The sequence below is a fragment of the Prionailurus bengalensis genome, chromosome A2, assembly GCF_016509475.1.
Source record: "Prionailurus bengalensis isolate Pbe53 chromosome A2, Fcat_Pben_1.1_paternal_pri, whole genome shotgun sequence".
NCBI classification, from domain to species: Eukaryota; Metazoa; Chordata; class Mammalia; order Carnivora; family Felidae; genus Prionailurus; species Prionailurus bengalensis.
The window spans coordinates 52,788,400-52,807,403 of record NC_057348.1 but is presented as its reverse complement, the minus strand read 5'-3'; the positions used below and the strand labels follow the sequence as shown (position 1 = coordinate 52,807,403).

The window sequence follows — 19,004 nt, the reverse complement described above, 5'->3', positions numbered from 1 at the left end:
GCATTACACCTATTGTGTCATGACTGATGGTGTGTCGGGGTGATCCCTCCAACACCTCTGTTAGGCAGACATTTTTACCGTCATCCCCATGTTACCAAAAAGACAAGTGAACATGATGGTCTATAGCTGTCCATTCCACTATTCTTCCTCTCAAATCCCCACGTGTGGCCTGAAACAATAGCTACCTGGAGTTATGCTAACATGGCAGCCTTTGTGCTAGGAAACGCTCGAGTGTTTGCAGGGTATTAGTCCCCTGGAGAGGACTCGAAGCTGACTGTGCCTCATTCTCAGGGGTGAGTGAGATGTGAGGCAGAGGAGAGTGAGGGATCCTACCAAATAGCGACTTTTTAAATAGGGAGGAGCCACATCTGAAACACACTGCTGACATCCTGACAAGCCGAGGGCCGGACCCACAGTGGTTTCCAGAACCATGCTTGTCAGGTCATTGTAATTTCCTCTGTGAGGCAAGAAGGCAGGCTCAGAGGTGCAGTCTTTGCTGAGGTCCTGCTTTCACTATATGTGTGTTGTTTGGGGGCCGTTTCTTCCGCTGGGCTTGGGCTCTTCCCGGGCAGGGACACGACTTCCTCACGTCTGTTTCTCCAGCCCATCTGGGATGGTGCCAGGCACAGCAGCCAGGAGTAGTGGCCATAAGGGCTCCTGTTCAGCAGGTACTTCCTGCTGAGTTGTAAGCCAAAATTCTTACAGGGAATGTATCTCTTTAATCCTTAATCGAAAGGTCCCAGTGAGGGAGGTGGATATGGCACTTCCACTTGTTTAGTGAATGAACAAACAAGAGGAAGGCAGTAGATTTCAGACATGCTAGTTCTCTACTAGAATACTGGCAGAAAAGGCATTGTAACCATGGGTGCCCGTTATGGTAAAGCAGCATGCTTAGCAGAAAAGAATTGGGCGGGGGGTGGGGGGGGTGGGGTGGGGGGGGAGGTGGGGCAGCAGAGGTGGTCTGCTCGACGTGGGTTCAAATCCCAGCTCAGCACCTTCTTAGCCGTGTGACTCTGGGTAAGTTTACTGAATTTTGCTGAGCCTCAGTATCTGGGTCTTACTAGATTCTTACGGAAATTAAGTAAGTTTGTGTGCAGGGTCTCAAGCACAGAGCTGCCATTTGGGTATAGCTGTCAGGGACAGCTCAGGGACAGCTGTCAGGGACAGCACAGCCTCAACCTGTATGAATGTGGTCCCAAACAATATCCATTCTACAATGCCAAATTAAAAGTGTCATTATCTGAGAGTGGGGAAAGCAAGGAGAAAGTGAAGACAACAGGGTATGAAAAAACATTGCAGGTTGTACGAAAACTCTAACAGACTTCACCGACAACAAAGAATACCGGGAGCTGGAATGGAAGACGACTTTCGTGCGCTGTATCCCTCCGCACTGACAAAGAGGGCTGGTTGTGATCATCAGAACAAAATCTTGAGTGAGAGTCACTACCCAGATCTGTTCCACCAAGGAAGCACGGGGTCTGAAATAATTACCCTCATCTATTTATTTCTTCATCATTAAAACGGGGACTCTTTGTAAAACATGTCTGATTATATTCTGCTTTAAACGCCCCCCCAAATGCATGTGCTGTTGAGGGCTAATCTGTAGTTCTTCAGGCTGGCAGGGAAAACCCTGTACAATATGACTTCTGTCTGAGAAGCTTCATCTCCTACATCTCGCTCACGTGAATGCTTTGCTCTGGCCAAATTGATCGTCTCACTGACCCAAACCTTTCTTCTGTGGCCTCCCCCTGCGTCTCTTGTGGACTGCTCTGATACTCTGACTACCCAGGTCTTAGATGCTGGTAGACCGGGGCCACTGTGCTGTCTCTTTACCTGTATACATGTCTTATACCAACCAGATTAGAAATTCCTGGAGATCAGCGACCAAATCTTAAGATTTGTTTTCCCTAAGGGAACAGCTTGATGGATACGAGGCTTCATCAGACTATTCCGGTACATTCAGAAGAACTCTGAGTACAAGTGTTTTTTAACCTTGGGTGTACATCAGAACTGACTGTGGAGCTTTTCTTTTTCTAAAATTCATATGCTGGGTGCCTAGACTTGGTGATTTCCTTGTGTTACATCTCAGGTAAGATCCATGCATCTTTAGTTTTTAAACCTCCCTCCTGGCACCCCCCCCCCGCCCCCACACCCCCAGTGATTCTGATGCATCTTAGAGGTTAGCAATTACTGCTACCTTCACCCCCACCCCCAAAAGGACACACAGACTTCCCTAAGTCCTCATTCGCTCCTGAGGTACAGTAGGAAGTCTCCTGACTTTGGTACAGGTGCCATCTCTGGCACTATACTCTGGACCTCTTCATCGGTAAAATGTGGATATCACCTGCTTCATAGTTTTGCCATGAAGATCAAACAAGACAGTGCAAGTTAAAGCACTTTGTACAGTGCAAAACACAAAATATTACTTCTGCTAATGCTACTGCTTATAATTAGCCCAGATGGGCAATGTGAAATGGGCTTGATGGAGGCAGAGGCTGTTAAGCAGGGTGCTTATTCAGCCTGAAGCAAAGGCAGTGGGGGCCTGAGGTTCCCCAAGACGACAAGACACTTCTCACTGGTACTTACCCTGCCTCTGTGCATTTCCTCATACCAGAGTGATCCTCAATTTATATCTGAGGTTCTCAGCAGGAGTTGGATCCTGACTGTTCTCCGAAAAAAGTATCATTCCCTTTGCACCTGGCCATTCCCCATGACGCTGCCTGCTGTGGCAATAATTAGGAATGACTTCTTCATTTTTAGCTAACTACATGGTGGCAACAAGAGGGAAGGATCTCTCTCACCAGCCACAGTGTGGGGACATTAGGGGACCAGGAAAAAATGCCTGGCAACCAAATCCCCACTCAACCTTGAGTGGAAGAAGAGAGGTATTCCTAAATCCTTCCTCACTCCAACACTTTCCTACACAGCTGCTGGGCCACGCTCACAGCCTTGGAAAACACTTGCAGGTAACCTAGTAAGGCTTCAACTTCCCAAGTGAGACAGATGCTTACTGTAAGATCAAGGCCTAAAACATGAACAAAGATGTAAAACCAAGATACTGTGTCTGTTTCTGGCCAGGAGACATGGGGAATGTGTAGTTTAAATACACATTTTACTTAGTGGTTGATGAAGACAATGGGAGAGAGTATTTACAACTGAAATGCCCCACACTTGTGCTCACTGCAGTGAGAACAGCATGACAGAGTGATCAGAGCATGTGCGCCAGAGCCGAACCCCCACATCTTGAACCCTGGCTCTGCCATTCACTGAGTGTAAGCTCAGGCAAGTCACTTCACCACTTTCTGCCTCAGTTTCCTCATCTGTAAAGTGAGGAAGATAACACACCTACTCACATCATATGGCCGTGAGGATTAAGGAGTATGTAAAATCAGTTATCACGAACAAAAAATGAGGATTATAACTGCGCCTGGGTTCCTTATAGGACGCAAGATTGTTGTAAGGCTTTCCTAGCATTAGTATCAGGAAATTCACTGCTGGAAACATGGAACTTCCCCTCCCCCCTTCTTCTTTCCTCCCTCCCCCCCTTTCCTCCCTCAGTCAGAGCTTCAGAGGTTACAGTATTTTCAAACAATAACAGCATACTGGTCAGAGGATTTACACTCTGGGAAATCTGACAAGATGGAGTTTCAACATTAAAATTTTGGATTAAAAAATGTTTGAGGTTCAATAAGGGAGAGCTCTATGTTTATTCACATAGGGTTTTTAAAAAAAAAAAAAAACCTTGATGAAAAATTTTATTAGGCTAGAATTTCAGAGCTGGAAGGGAACTTTGAGATCAACAGGTCTGTTTCCCTCATTTACCAGATGAGAAAACTGGGGTCGAGAAAGATTAAGGTTGTTTCTACTGTTTACCTTACCATCTGAATTCAATACTTCAAGAAATAATTGTTAAAATTTAGTAAAAGCTATTCTCTTTTAATTAACTACATTGGCTTTGAGGCTTATATCAAGTTTTTCTCCAGGCAAGCTCCCGATTGTCAGTTTGGGTATGGGCCACTTTGGGAATGCAAAGGCTGTCAAATGTTTATTCTAGAGTCTAACAATTCCCAGATGTCCATCTATATTCCAGGGTCTGGCTGAAGTCTGATGTTACCAAAGAAGAGAGCAGTAACAAAACAGCGACTTGCAGTGAGGCGGTGTCTTCCCTGGGCTTCCCTTACCTAGTGTTCACGTTGGCAAACAGCACTGTTCTAATCCCCCTTTCTAGCCTATTCCCCAACCCTCCTCTCCCTGACCCTCATCCTCCTTTGTGGATCCCGCAGCCCCTGCTCCCGTCACCATTGGCTGTCTAAACCAGAACCAGAGCCCAGAGAGGTACCAGAGTCCTTCCTCTCTCTTACTCACCACCCAACCAATCACCAGCATCTGCAGATTCTACTTTCTCAACTCATCCACGTCTTTCTGGCCTGCTCTTAGCCAAGCCACTGTCCTCCTCGAGCCAGCCTGTCATCTGCAATCTGTTCTCCACTCTGTGGCCATCTTTCTGAAGCAGGGATCTTTCTGATCATGTCATCCTGCTCAAAACCCCGTGGTTCTCCCCACAGCTCTAAACATGAAGTTTGTGTACTTGTGTGCCTCAGCAAGCCTCGCACAGCCCGGCCCGTCCGGGCATCAGCCTCCCTGTCTGTCCTTCCCAGCTTTGCTGAGCGGCTCTTATGTCACAGATGGTTTCTCTTCCTCTCTCTCTCATCTCTAGGCCTTTGCATGTGAAGTTTCTGTGGCCTAAAATACTCTTCCTTTCTTTCTCTTTGCAGCTCTTTCTAGTCACACCTAAGATGTATCTCTTCCCCTAGAAAACCTCTAGCGAAGCCCCCTATGGCCAGTCAGTTCCTTTCTCTGGCTTCTTCTGGGTACTTCCTCTACCTCCCTCTGATCTGGGGGGTCTGTGTCCCCCAGCTAGCCCAGACATCCTTGAGAACAGGGATAGGGTTTTTTTTCCCACTGCCTAAAACTCCTCTATGCTCTGCCTACTTGTTTTCTCACCTACCCCCCACCAGCCCTTGGCAACCACGGATCTTTTCCTGCCTCCATTGTTTTCCCTTTCCAGACTGTCACATAGTGGGAGTCATACCATATGTGGCCTTTTCAGACTGGCTTCTTTCACTTAGTAATATGCACTGAAGTTTCTTCTGTGTCTTTCCATGGCTTGATGGCTCATTTCTTTTTAGCACTGAATAATATTCCATTGTCTGGATGTATCATAGTTTATTCACCTACTGAAGGACATCTTGGAGCCTCCAAGTTTTGGCAATTACGAATAAAGTTGCTATAAATATATGTGTGCAGATTTTTGTGTGGACTTAAGCTTTCAACTCACTTGGGTAAATACCAAGGAGTAGGATTGCTGGATGGATTCTAAGACTATGTTTAGCTTTGTACGAAACTGTCTCACTGTCTTCCAAAGTGGCTGTACCATTTTGCATTCCCACCAGCAGTGAATGAGGGCTCCTGTTGCTCCGTATCTTTGCCAGCATTTGTTGTTGTCAGTGTTTTGGATTTGGGCCACCTTAACAGGTCTGTAGTGGAATTTCATCATTGCTTTAATTTGCAATCCCCCAATGACAGATGATATAGAGCATCTTTTCATATGCTGTTCTGCCATCTGTGTATCTTCTCTGGTGAGGTGGAAATGCAGATGAGGACTCATCTCGGAATCCCCAGTACTCTGTTGGCACCGAGTGGGTGCTCAACAAATACCAGCTTAGGAATTATGTCGTATGTTACACACACACACACACACACACACACACACACACACACACCAAAGAGAATGTGAGCTGTTTCAAAACACACCTCCCTGCTCCCATGCCTTTATTCTGGCAGTTTCTCACTCCCAGATCTTGCTGCATATGCCACACACTGTCAGAATGGTTTGGGTTTCCCCAGCCAGCAGTGCTCTGTGCTGGCTTCAAGCCCCCACAATGTTCTTCTGTTCAACCTCTGTTGTCACACACTACATTACCTAAGGAAGACAGTTTCCTCTTTTTTTTTTTTTTTAATTTTTAAAAGTTTATTTGAGAGAGAGAGAGAGAGAGAGAGAGAGAGAGAGAGAGAGAGAGGAGGGGAGGGGCAGAGAGAGAAAGACAGAATCCCAAGCAGGCTCCACACTGTAAGTATGGAGACTGATGTGGGACTCGAACCCACAAACCATGAGATCATGACCTGAGCCGAAATCAAGAGTTGGACACTTCACCAACTGAGTGCCCTGACAGTTTACTCTCTCGTCTTTCATTAAGCTATAAGCTGTTGGAAGGGAAGGATTAACCTTATGCACTTAAAAATAATCATTTAAAAATCTACATATGGTAATAAACTGACTTTTTGGGGTGAACAATTCTGAGGTTAAAAAAAATTTTTTTTTTACATTTATTTTATTTTTGATAGAGACAGAGCACAAGTGGGGGAAGGGCAGAGAGAGGGCGACACAGAATCGGAAGCAGGCTCCAGGCTCCGAGCTGTCAGCACAGAGCCTGACATGGGGCTTGAACTCACAAACCGTGAGATCATGACCTGAGCCAAAGTCGGATGCTTAAACGACTGAGCCACCCAGGCGCCCCAACAATTCTGTGAGTTTTAACACACACATATGTCTATGTAGCCACCACCACTATAATCTTCCTTACTGCCCTTCAATTCCCTTACTGACAGTTACAGGTTTTGTAAGCATACACTTAGACATGTTGAGCAGAATTACACGATTTCTCAGTTAAGACATAAACACTCTGAAAAGTGGCAAGTTTTAATATGTGCCTTTTCTTGAATTAAGATTAAAACCCAATTTATATAAAATGCTTCCAGGAACAAAGCGTTTTGAGATCTTGACCAGATACGCCTGGCTGTTTCTCATATCTGGAACATTCTTCGCTCTCCTTGCCATTCTACCCATATGCGCCAGCAACCAGATCAAACTCTCATGGAGGCTTCCCCTTCTCTGAATTTTCCCGGTGGATGCACTTCTTTCTACACTGCCAATTATACACACACTGATTAGTCACAATGCCTGTCCTGTCTTTGCTACAGGATGGCGACCCCACACAGGAACCAAGCCTTTTATGTCTCATTCTCCTGTGGCTAACCGTGTGCTATGTCAGGGCTTGATGAACTCACCTGCCCAAAGGTTCTTACAAGTAGAGCAGGCCTAAATGCCCTACACAATCCACTGTCAACCACAGAAACAGAAATGCAGGGAGCACTGTCTGAGCCTTAGTCATCTTGACAGCTAGTGGCTTACACAACAGTCATCATTGAGTTGGCTAATGTATCGTCAGTGCACTGGGGTGGTGCAGTGTGGGTGACAAGAGTGGGTGGCATTTCCTGGAACAGACAGACACATCTCATGTCTCCTTCTCCCAGTGGGAAAACCACTGAGTTCCTTCTGCTCCGGAAATAAGGCCTAAGCACAGAAAGTTGCTTGTTGACTCGAAAATGGAGGGTAAAATACATATCCCAAACAAAATGCTGTAAATTCCCACCTCTGAAGTTAATTATGTTTCTCTTACCAATCCTGAAATGGGAAGGGAAATATTCTACTTAATAGATGAGAGTGTAGGCCTTAAATTCACCCTGACCAGACTCAAATTTTGACTCTACCACTTTCTCTAGGTATGGCATCCTGACCAGTAACTTCATCTTTTTGAGCCTCACTTTCCCTTTTCTATAAAACGGGCATATTAATACTTTCAAAGAGTAGTTGTCAGGAGTAAATGAGACAGTTCCCATAAAGCACTAAACAAAGTACCTGGGACACAAGAGATGCTCATAAAATAGTACCCACTATTTTTTATTCTTGCTGTTATCTTTCTACCTTTCATAAAGTATTTCAAGTATTAATACCTTATTTGATCTTCATAGTTATCCTGAGATGGGACATTAATCCCAGGCAGAGGCAGAACCAAAGCTCAGGGCATGGATGGACTGACTGGTGACCTGGTTTTGTGGTCCCTTTGGCCAGACTGCAGCACCAGGCTCTGGGGCCCTTGACCCTGGGGTGGAACTCAGAGACTGAAACAATCTCTTTTACTTCCAGTACTTGGCCCAAGAAGTAAGAAAGATCTCCAGCCCTCAGAGCTGACTGGGGGGTGGGAGGGAGGGGGCAGGGCTCCAAGAGGCAAGCCAGTTGTGAAGTTAAGGAGACACTCAAGGCCACTGGGTGGGAGAAGCCACAGATGCTGGTAAATTATCCAGGGGAGCTAAGGCTACACATGGCATACTGCCGACCAATTTAACTTATTACACTTGAAGCTATCAATTCTACCCCCAAGCCTAGAAGCTTGAGTGCCAAGAACAGCATGGTGAAAAACACAGGATGAAAAAGAGCAGGATCAATTTTTGCTTCATGTTGAGAATGTGTTGTTTTCAGCATGAAAACCTGGGGAAAGGATGCAAAGAGAGGGTGGCACCCCAAGGCGAGCCTCTCCTGGCTGACAGCACATGTACTGTGTGTGTGGGGGGGGGGGGGGAGGGGTACCTCACAAGGAGGAAAGAGAGCTCTGGAGACCTGGGGCCAAGACACCCTCAGGGAAGGCCTGAGCAGGCACTCTAGAGTCTGCACCACCTGGGGCAGGGGTGTTGGCCACACATACAGTTGGGGTTACCTCAAATGAGGCTGTCTGGTTCATCAACAGTAACTCTACTGAGCGTTTTGGGTGTTTTTTCCCCCCAACTTGGGGCAGGGGCAAGTCCACAAAGACAAATAAAAGGTAATATTGTAAAATATACATTCAGGTATGAATGTAGGGAATTGTCCTGCCTGAGAGAGCCATTGGGTATCTATTTCAGACAAGGCGGCTAGTCCCACAGATCCTGTGGCCTGATGGGCGGGGTGGGTGCCATTCTTGGGCCGGATGAAAGAAAGATGATACTGAGAGGGGGTGAAGATATAGGATTTCAGGCAACTCTGTGTCAAACATGTATCTTCCTTCTGATTTCTGCAGACACCAGCTGGCTGGAGGAGGTGTAAAGACAGGCCCGCAGAAAAGAGGATCTCCCCAGTGGCAGAGGAAAACAGGGGAAGCCAGAGGGAGAAAGTCATTCTGGGTTCAAAGAAATCAACTTCGAAAGCTTCCCTTATAAAAATAGCCATTGGCAAATCCTAGACTATTTATATCACCCGACCAAGATCACTATCAGATCCTGGGTTGAATCACAAGACCCTGTAAATAATCCTCACAAGTATGGGGCACTGGCTGCCTGATATAATGGGAAGACATTTGAAACACCACAGGAGCAACTGAGTCAGGGAAAACTTGAGTGCTGGCACCAAATGGTACACTTGCGAGTGGATCTCACTTTACAGAAATACACAGGTTCCTGAAAAGTTGGCTCTAAAATTAATTCAATTAATGGAGTCATATTTTCCTGGTGAATCACATTTTTAAACTGGCGATGGACTAGGGGGAAGGGTGGCCAAACAAATAAAACAATGGTGACCCTAAGACTAAATAAAAACCACACTTCATTCAGCAAACTTTAAAATGGCACTTATTTAAAAGGCCATTATAAATGCTCATAAAATAGAAGCGATTTGTCAGCAAACATATGTCTAGCGCCTGTGATGTACAGGGTATTGCACCAGCATTCAGGGGGGCTAGGAAGACCCCAGTGCCTGCCCCTTGGGAGCTCACAATCAGGAACTTTAAAGTAAATAATACTGAGTATTCATGTTCCACCAGAACCCCCCAGGATGGAGACGAGAGGTGTGCATGAGGGGTTGCCTGGCCCTTTAAGTGCTCTTGGGGCTTGGACCAGCTGGGCCTCACTCCTGCCAGAAGCCAACCGGGCTCGCCTGTAAGTATGCCTTTTCAGACTCTTCATTTATAAGCTAAAAGCTGTTGGCCATGTGGTGCTGAATCAAAACTGCTATTTATTTAACTAAGTTAAAAAAAAAAAATAACGAAACCCCCCATGATCTGGGTACTTTAATAAAATAAGAAGAGTTAAGGTACTTCAAGCTCTCTAAAAAGTTAAAGGCCTGTACAACCCAAAGAGTTGTTATTTTAAACTTTAAAGAGCATTTGCTCAAGGAATGTTTGTTTGGAAAAAGCCTGCCTCCTACTTTTTATGCTCTCTTGCACATAGACTACTGGTCACTGGTGACAGGAGTAGATGCCTAATTTGTTATTGCTTCCCTCAGTACAGATAATGGCATACTGAGTCTGCTTTGAGCATGAACACACACACTCTGAGAGGGGTGAAACTGTTGTCTGTGAACTAATAACAAGGTTGCCAGCAGATGCACAGAATTGGGGAACATCAGCTCCAAATTTGTTACATCCCTTAGACACCGTATACCTCAGGAACTGGTGACACTGTGGGAGCCCGTCCACAGTTAGTAAGAGTGAAATTCTTTCTCACATTTCTGACTTAGACCTGAAGAGTGCACAAACTATTAGGAAAAAAAGAGCCATTTTTTAAAAGTAAAAACAAATTTTTTGTTTTAATTCCATACTGAAGAACCAAGCTGAGACTGCTATTTATCCTAATACCGCTTCTTCCCTTTTTCCTTTTACTAACAGAACTCCTCCAAGCTTTTTAATAGCAAGGTAAAGGGCTACCCTCAACACTACATTTCCCAGCCTGCCTTATACTACAGGTGGTCATGTGACTGCCTGCTGGCCAATGGGATGGGAACAACTTCCAGGTCGTGTCCTTTAAAAGAGAAATTATTTACTCTCCCTTTCCCACATTCTAGAGTATAGACCTGGCATTGCCAAGCCAGCTTGGACATCACCCAGCAGGGCTCCTTAACCCTGGATTCCACACACCCCCCAAGGGGTCCATAAAGAGAAATGTTAGTTTGTAAACTTGGATGGGAAGAAAACTATATAACTTTATTTTTACTAGCCTCTATCTGAAACAGCATTTCCTTCAGTTAATATGTAGGGAACAAACCATAGTAGTATTTGCCATATCCATGACTGTCACTAACTGAAAATACAGATACGTACATATCACATTATACTTGTTGTGGATTATCTTGAAAAATCACACACACTCATCAATACTATGAAATTACAGTAGCCATTAGATTTGCCACTAGATCATTACTTGGTGTATTAATAAAGCACAGACTACTTTATCATGAGTTTATTTTTTTATACTTTGACAATTATATTTCAACATAATTAATTGCCATTGTAATTCTATGCATTTTATCTTATACATTTAAAAATATTACTCTGTGAGGTAGTCTGTAGGCTTTATCATAATGCCAAAGGGACTAAAGGCACCAAAAATGTGTTATGAAGTCTTACTAGAGGATGGCAGGGCAAAAGTATTCATGAAACTCAGGTCCATGGATGACCTTGTATAGCAGAGCTACCCTTGAAGTTTTGGACCGCTCCTCTAGGTCAGGGCTGCCCAACAGAACTTTCCGTGATGAGGGAAGTGTTCTCTATGTGCTGTTCAATACAACAGCCTCTAGTCAACTGGCTACTAGGTGTTTGAAATGTGGCCAGCGCAACTGAGGAACTGAATTTTAAATTTTAAATAAAATTAAATAATTGTAATTGTTTAAATGTAAATAGCCACATGTACCTAGTGGCTGCCATATTGGATCGCATAGCTCTAGACCGTTATATGAGAGAGAAACCGATTTGTGTCTTGTTTGAACTGCCATATTTTTGGATCTCCCTATTAACAGTACTTTAACCTATACCTTAACTAATACACAAGCCTACCTGGAGTCAATAATATTAATACACCAGGGATAGAAGGTACATTTGTACAGACAAACTCAACACATAAAGGAACTAATTGAAACCAATACTTGTAATAGGAATATTCTAGTTACAAAGCATTCCCATATACATTATTCTGCCTGATACCTAGTATCACCCTGTGATTATTAGTGCCCCTATCTTATTCTCAAAGAGGTTAGGTGACTTTGATAGTAGAGCCAGGAGTCAATTCCAGATCTTACCATCACCACACCATGTGCTTTCCAGCATTCTGAATGCTTTGAAAGTCAGTCTCACCCCGTAATTTCTGGGGAAATGGAGATTGAATCAATAACCAATGACCAATGATTTAATTAATCATTCCTATATAACAAAGGCGCCATAAAAACTCAAAAGGATGAGGTTCAGAGAGCTTCCACATTGGTGAACTAGAACACTCCTTTGTGCCACTGTGCTGGGCCCCAAACTCTAAAAGGACAGAAGCTCCTTTGTTGTTCACCCTATGTATCTCTTCATCTGGCTGTTGATTTGTATACTTTAATATCCTTTGTAAAAAGTCAGTAATCTAGTAAGATGGTTTCCTGAGTTCTGTGAGCCATGAGCAAATTAACTGAGCCCAAGGAGGGGGTCATGGGAACTGCTGATTTATAGTCCACTGGTCAGAAGTACAGATAATAACATGGACTTGTGACTGGCACCTGAAGCGGAGGGTAATCCTGTGGGACTAAGTTTTAACCAGTGCAAGCTGACATTAGCTCTGGGTAGATAGTGCCAGAATTGAGTTGAATTGTAGGACACTCAGCTGTGTCAAAGAATTGTGTGGTGTGTGGGGAACACACCTGAAATAGGAATTGGGTACAAAATCTTTAATGTCTATATTGTTACTTCTTGAGTTCATGATTTTCCTCCCTCAGGTTTAAGCTTTAGGTATCTATTTCCCATTTGGTAGATGAGGATTTAGCTATCTTCTACTAAATGCTCCCTCACCCCCGCAATCACAAACTCTTACCTACCCCTCCTTTTATCTTGTCAATATAATTATAATTCCATTTTGATCAGTATCCAAGTGTTATATCAAGGTGAGCTGTGTAATATGCTAGGATTACTTTTACATTTCTTCTGCAACGTTGTTTTCCCTGGACTTAACAACTGTCTTTTTTGTTTTACTGTGTTCTTAAGTAATTTACCCATAATTTAATCCCAAACTTTCTGCCAACTGTCTAAATCTCCTAAACAAATGCTCAGACACATTAGGTATTTAAGCAATTTCACTTTCTTAACAAAATGTGTTGGAGCCTTCCACCCTGATCTAATCTGTTTTAGTTGCTTTTACTGCTTCAGGTCTGTCATTCTGAGATTTCCCTTCACTATTATTCTGAGGATTCCTCTGACTCTCTCCCTCTTGTGTGCCATCCCCCCATTCCCATTTTCCATGTCTTTCTCTTTCTTGGTTTATTCTTGTTTTTCCAGAATTTGTCCTTCAGTGGTTTCCTCAAAAAGAGTGAATAAAACGTAAATTTTTTGAGATCTTGTGTATCTGAAAATGTTTATTCTAGCTTCATATTCAATTAACAATTTGGCTGGATACAGAATTGTAGATTAGAAATAATTTTCCTTCATGGTTTGAAAGCACTGTTTCATTGGCTTCTGGTTTTCAGGGTAGTTATTGAGAAGTCGAAAACCATTCTGATTTTTGGTTCTTTATATATGACCCTATTTTTTCCTCTCTTTAAGTGGTAGGAATTTTTTTACCCAGTGTTCTGAAATTTCATTATGATGGGCCCTGGTGTTGGGTTATTGCCATTCACTGCTCTGGGCAGTAAGTAGACCCTTCTAATCTAGAATCTCAAGTCTTTTGGGGCACCTGGGTGGCTCAGGGGGTTAAGTGGCCAACTTTGGCTCGGGTCATGATCTCGTGGTTCTTGGGTTTGAGTTCTGTGCTGGGCTCTGTGCTGACAGCACTGAATGTTACAATCTTGAGTCTTCCAATTTTGGGAAATTTTCATTAACTCCTTCTATATTTTTTTCTGATGTGTCTTCTGTTTTTCTTTCTGCAACTTCTATCATCGGATGTTGGCACTCCTACCCTGATCCACTACTTTGCTTATCTTTTCTTTCCTATTTTTCATTTCTTTGTCCTTTTGTCTTAGTTTCTAGAAGACACTCTGAATTTTATTATTTAACCCTGCTGAATTTTAAAATTACTAAGTATTAAAAAAATTTTAATGTTTTACTTTTGAGAGAGAGAGAGAGGGAGGGAGGGAGAGGGAGAGATCGAGAACAAGCAGGGGAGGGGCAGACAGAGAAGAAAACACAGATCTGAAGCAGGCACCAGGCTCCAAGCTGTCAGCACAGAGGCTTGAACTCGTGAACCACAAAATCATGGCCTAAGCTGAAGTCAGATGCTTAAATGACTGAGCCACCCAGGCGCCCCCAAATTATTATATTTTTAATGTCTGAGAGTTCTTTTTCATTATCTGAACATCACTTTTCATGGCCCTTTGTTGTTTCATGAATTTAATATCTTTTGACTCATTGAGAACATAAATAATAGAGAAAATTTTTCGACTATCTAAAATGTTCTTCTCTTGACACAGTATATTTCCTTCAAATTTAGTTTAGTCTCTGTCTTTCAAGTTAGATGCCTGGCAATACTTGGTTTCTGCTCCTATTTAATGAGTTACTCAAAAGCTGTTTGAGGTCTACTGTGGATTTCCCTGTATGGTCATCTGGCTGAGCTGTCATGTCACAGAGCTCTTGACATTTTCTCTTCAGGGTGGTCAGATTCCGGAGACAGAGAATCCTCTCTCCTGTCTTGGAGGTACTTAACCTTGACGACCTAGCTGTGGTAGCCGGGTGTGGGCAGAAGGTCTGGTCTCTCTGTATTTGACATGTAAACATTTGTTTAATCTCGTGTTTTCAGCGCTGCATACCCTAATTTCAACTCTGCTATGGCCTTGTCCAGAAACTCTGTTTTATTCTCACCAGAAAGTAAAATTTCAGTTTCCTACCTGGAGTTGGGGGTGGGGGTGGGCAGGTGTCCTATTGTGCAGAGCTAGCATGAAAGGCTAGGGATCTAACTGCCTCTTAAGTCAGACTTTCAAACAACCCTGTTTTAAGTCTCATTTTCAGATGCATCTACTGTCCCCAACTCCCAAGCCTTCAGGTAGCTCTGTGGAAACAACTGGCTCTCTATTGGCTGGCTTAGAATTTAACTTCCTTGCTGTCCATCTATCTTAGTTTGGGCTGCTATATCAAAACACCACAGGCTTGGTAATTTAAGCAATAATCATTTATTTTTCATAGTTCTGTAGGCTGAGAAGTCCAAGATCAAAGTGCCTGCAGATTTGGTGTCTGGTGACATTCTGCTTCCTAGATCATAGATGACCACCTTCTCACTGTGTCCTCACATGGTGAAAGGGGCAAGGGACCTCTTTGCGGTCTGCTTCATAAGGTTACTAATGCCATCATGACCTAGTCACCTCCCAAAGGCCCCACATCTCCAACTACCATCACATTGGTGATCAGCATTTGAGTTTTAGTGGGACACAAGCATTCAGTCTACAGTGCCATCTTTCCAGACTCCAATTTTTTTGTTGCCATTGTTTGCTCTCCTATTTTTATTATCTTTGAGGGTTTAAAAATAATATCCCTTGGGGTGCCTGGGCGGCTCAGTCAGTTACACATCTGACTCGGCTCAGGTGATGATTTTGCAGTCCTGGTGTTTGAGCCCCATGTTGGGCTCTGTGCTGATTCTGTGTCTCCCTCTCTCTCTCTGCCCCTGCCCTCCTTGCACTCTGTCTCTCTCAAAAATAAATAAACATTAAAAATATTTTTAAATAATAATAATATCCTTTTACTCTCAGGATGTTATAGGAAGGATAAAAAATAAACATGCTTGATTTTTTTTTTTTTTTTGAGAGTAACATATTTAGATGGTTCAAGTTTCAGGAGGAGAAAAGATTACATAATGAAGTCTCTCTCCCATCCTTAATGCCCAGGCACTCAAAAGCCCCCCTAGGAAGAAACCAATGTTGCTGATTTCTGGCATATCTCCAGCCTACCTTAATCATTTTAGATTTTACTCTTTATTATCACCCTATTTGTATCATTTTATTCTTTATTTGAGAGATAGAGAAAGAGAGTGAGCAGGGGAGAAAATCTTAAGCAGGCTCCAAGCTCAGTGCAGAGGCCTGACATGGGGCTCGATCCTACAACCCTGGCATCATGACCTGATCTGAAATCAAGAGTCAGATGCTCAACTGACTGAGCCACCCAAGTGCCCCTATTTGTATAATTTTAGACTTTGCTTTATTGCCATAGTTCCTATCACAACGCACCAAGAACTTCTTGAGGAAACAGATAAAAAAACTGAAGGAGCCTAGCTCCATGGGAAGGGTTAAAACAATGGTAAGATTTATCTTTTTTATCCCTTCTATTTTATGTACACTTTCCCGCCTTGTATGTCCCTGTTCACTGCCTCAGACACCAAGGAGTTTACTACAAAAGTTTCTCCCCAGCTACTATTAAACCAGGTCTATAAGAAGGAATCTGATAAATTGTTTTCATATGAATGACTAATACAGCCTACTCTGCCATTCTTCCCCTGAAGTGGCTGAATTTTCACAGGAGATAAAACTTAAGGCCAAAGATATTAAACTCTAATGGCTGCCATTTTGGGAGTCACCCAGGACAACAGGTCCATTTTGCCAAGATGTGCTGTTACTAGGACTATGCTTACCAGGAAATTGGGTCAAGCCAGAGCAGACTCTCAACACTAGACAATTTTCAAACCAAGCAAATGTCAAAGAAGCTATCTCTTAATACAGTGAGCACCAAAGCTGAAGAGGCTAATTGAAACCTTCATACATTAATAAAGATGAAGCTAAAAAATAGTCATTTCCCATCTAAATAGCAATGTTGGGAAATGTTACTGAATAATAGTTACCCTGAAGTAAATTTAAGATAAAAATTATCCATATATCACACCTTTAAAAATGGGTGTCTAAAAACATGTAACTAAAACCAAGATAGCAAAATGCTACCTTCTATTTCTATGATAAAGTAGATGGTGTCAGTCTCATGTTCCTGCCATCAACAATAAAAACTTGACAAATATATAAAATAACAGTTACCAGGCTCAAAGAGCAACCAACACAGAAACTCCAGCAGGGATTTGATAGACGGGTGAGGCAGAAATGTAAGTTCAATGTCACTAAGATGGCTGAGGTTTGGGGAGCCAGGTGGTAGAAATGGTTGAACATGAGGGACTGAACCCAGAAATCTACATTGAAATTGCTCTTGGCTCCTTGGCTGATTCTCAGGCTACTGAGTGATGGCTGAGACTCGTAAAAGTCTGGGAAGAAAGTATGTGCTGTGAAGCTGAGAACTGTGAGTGAATGGAATTAGGTATTAAACACTATTGGAAAGATGTTGGATTTGGGGCCAAGGCAGAGTAGAAGACATAGGTGAGCGTACCAAACATTTACTTACAACTCAGAAAAGCCACCCATAAGATTATCAATCATACTGAGCAGTAAGGGGACACGGAAATAGATCTTCCCTAAATAAGGTCTCAAAAGAATCAAACTGGTCTTCTAGTAACCTAGCTAACTGAACAAATTTAAATATTCTATAGAATACTCCAACACAATCTGGAGTAAATCTATCATTTACAGTGTTTAGCATATAATAAATATTTACTAAATATTCTCTCCCACCCTGGAAAACTGTAAAAGCCCCAATTATAAAGAGATAAAACAGTGATTAAAAGCAGAGTTGATCCACATATTTGATTTAGCAATGATTTCAAAATAACTTTCAAAAGAAAAAGGACAGAAAACTGGATGAAAAGATAGATTATTTGAATGCAGGATCTACAAAAATAAAAAAATCCAAAAAACTTTCTACAACTTCCAAAAACAGTATCAGAGATTAAGAACTCACTGGATGGGTTTAACAGTGGACTAGATACAGCAGCAGACAGGATTAGTGAATCAGTAGATAGGTCAATACTATATGCCCAAAATAAAGTACAAAAGAAAAGCAAATAGAAAGTAATATAGATTTGACACATGGTCAGAATGTCTAACAAGCATGTAATAGGACTCTCAGTAGGTAGAAAAAATTTTTGAGAATGGAAAAGAAGACAAATTTGAAAAAATGGCAAATAATGTTCAAAATGTGAGGACATATCTTCCCCACAGATTGAAGAAGCTCAGGGATCCTCAGGTAAGATAATAAAGAGAGTCTACAAATTGATAAAAAGCAAAGATAAAAAGTAAATCTTAAAAGTAGCCAAAAAAAAAAAAAAAAAAAAGACACATTGCCTTCCAGGAATCAACAATAAGAATAAATGTTGGGGCATCTGGCTGGTTCAACTGGTTAAGGGGCTGACTCTTGGTTTTGGTTCAGGTCATGGTCTCACAGTTTCATGAGTTCAAGCCCCATATTGGGCTCTGCTCTGGCAGTACAGTGCCTGCTTGGGGCTCTCTTTCTCCTCTCTCTCGGACCTTACCCCACTTGTAAATAAATAAACCTAAAAAAATTTTTTTTTTAAGAATGAATGTTGATGGAGGTTAAAAACACGCTACTAGGGGCACCTGGGAGGCTCAGTTGGTTAAGCATCCAAGTCTTGATTTCAGATCAAGTCATGATCTCATGATTTGTGAGATACAGCCCTGTGTCAGGCTCTGCACTGACACTGCATGTCCTGCTTGGTATTCTCTGTCTCCCTCTCTCTCTGCCCCTCCCCCACTCACATGCATACTCTCTCTCTCTTTCTCTCTCTAACTTAATAATAAACATTAAAAACAAACAAAAATGCTACTAAGCAATGAATGGGTCAACCAAGAAATCAAAGAGGAAATCAAAATTAAATACAGAGACAAATGAAAATGAAAACACAATGGTCCAAAATCTTTGGGATGCAACAAAAGTGGTTCTAAGATGGAAATTTACAGCAATATAGGCCTACCTCAAGAAGCAAGAAAAATCTCACACAAACAACCTAACCTTACACCTAAAAGATTTAGAAAATGAACAAACAAAACCCCAAATCAGTAGGAGAAAGAAAATGATAAAGATTAAAGTAGAAATAAATGAACTAGAACCAAAAAAACCCACAGTAGAACCGATCAATGAAACCAGAGGCTGGTTCTTTGAAAAGATCAACAAAATTGACAAATCTTTAGCCAGACTCATTGAAAGAGAGAGAGAGAGAGAGAGAGAGAGAGAGAGAGAGAGAAGAGGAGAGGAGAGGAGAGGAGAGGAGAGGAGAGGAGAGGAGAGGAGAGGAGAGGAGAG

The 19,004-nt window shown here is 42.6% G+C and overlaps 1 protein-coding gene across 3 annotated transcripts in view; it reads right to left on the bottom strand.

Annotated features, from left to right (window-relative positions):
- The window catches only part of ATG7 (autophagy related 7), a 247,227-nt gene that overhangs the window by 34,507 nt on the left and 193,716 nt on the right, over positions 1-19,004 (bottom strand). The window lies entirely within an intron of this gene.